The sequence below is a fragment of the Pristiophorus japonicus genome, chromosome 20, assembly GCF_044704955.1.
Source record: "Pristiophorus japonicus isolate sPriJap1 chromosome 20, sPriJap1.hap1, whole genome shotgun sequence".
Classification (NCBI taxonomy): Eukaryota; Metazoa; Chordata; class Chondrichthyes; family Pristiophoridae; genus Pristiophorus; species Pristiophorus japonicus.
This window is the reverse complement of record NC_091996.1, coordinates 61256939-61258747: the sequence shown is the minus strand read 5'-3', so window position 1 is coordinate 61258747 and position 1809 is coordinate 61256939.

Below are 1809 nucleotides of genomic sequence, written 5' to 3'. Positions count from 1 at the left end.
GACATACGAGGAGAGACTGGATCAACTGGGCCTTTATACAGTGGAGTTTAGAAGGATGAGAGGGGATCTCATAGAAACATACAAGATTCTGACGGGACGGGACAGGTTACTTGCGGGTAGATTGCTCCCGGTGTTGGGGAAGTCCAGAACCAGGGGACACAGTCTTAGGATAAGGGGTGGGCCATTTAGGACTGAGATGAGGAGAAACTTCTTCACTCAGAGAGTTATTAACCTGTGGAATTCCCTGTCGCAGAGAGTTGTTGATGCCAGTTCATTGGATATATTCAAGCGGGAGTTAGATATGGCCCTTACAGCTAAGGGGATCAAGGGGTATGGAGAGAAAGCAGGAAAGGGGTACTGAGGGAATGATCAGCCATGATCTTATCGAATGGCGGTGCAGGCTCGAAGGGCCGAATGGCCTACTCCTGTACCTATTTTCTATGTTTCCATGTTTCTATGTTTACACACAGTCCCCGCACCGACAGAAAAAACTGTTGGGGGCACTGCGCGGCAGCCACAAGATATTGTATGGTAAATATTGCTTGCGGGGCGGGAGATCGGCAGTGCGTTCTTTGATGACGCACTTAGGAGCGTTTGGCAGCAGTAGGGTGGAAGTGGTGACCACCGGAAAAACCACCGAGGAGAATTTCACGAGCAGTCGACAGTTGATTGGTTGCTGGCTGACGTTCGCTATCTGAGCCCACACATGCGATTCTCCACATTGCCCATTTAACCTTACTGTACAGTCAGCAGTCACGTCAGCTCTGGCTCATTTGGTAACACCACTCTTGCTTCTGAGTCAGAAGATGATGGGTTCAAGTCCCAGTCCAGAGACTTGAGTACATAATCCAGGCTGACACTCCACTGAGGGAAAGCCGTCTTTTGGATGAGACATTAAACCGAGGCTCTGTCTGCCCTCTCAGTTAGATCTAAAAGATCCCATGGCACTATTTCGAAGAAGAGCAGGGGAGTTCTCCCTGGTGTCCTGGCCAATATTTACCCCTCAATCCACATCACTAAAATAAAATCATTATCATATTGCTGTTTGCTGGACTTTGCTGTGCGCAAATTGCCTGCCGCATTTCCTATATTACAACAGTGACTGCACTCCAAAAGTACTTCATTGGCTGTAAAGTGTCAGCTATGGCTCAGTTGGTAGCACTCTTGCCTCTGAGTCAGAAGGTTTTGGGTTCAAGTCGAGCACAAAAATCTAGGCTGACACTCCAGTGCAGTGCTGAGGGAATGCTGCACTGTCAGAGGTTCCATTTTTTGGATGAAACGTTAAACCGAGGCCTCATCTGCTCGCTCAGGTGGACGTAAAAGATCCCATGGCACTATTTCGAAGAAGAGCAAGGGAGTTCTCCCTCAATCAACATCACAAAAAAAAGACTATCTGGTCATTATCACATTGCTGTGTGTGGGAGCTTGCTGTATGCAAATTGGCTGCCGTGTTTCCCCCATTACAACAGTGACTACACTTCAAAAAGTACTTCATTGGCTCTAAAGCGGTTTTTTGAGGGGGCATCCTCAGGTTGTGAAAGGTGCTATATAAATGCAAGTTCTTATCTTTCTATCTTGATGGCAAAAGGTGCAACTGTTGTGGCTGTTGCAAAAGCAAGCTGTGGATGTCAGAGAGGTCTGTGGCCTGTGCCCACGCGCACTGTGATTGGCAGCTGTCCGCCTGCGCCAGGTTGCCCCGCACTGGCTGAGGTGAGGTGTGCAGTGACGTCAGCGGGGCCGCCTCCCCCCCCTCCCGCGTGGCCGCTTCCCGCGAAACTGACGTCACCTTGGCAACCGTTGCCCCGCGTG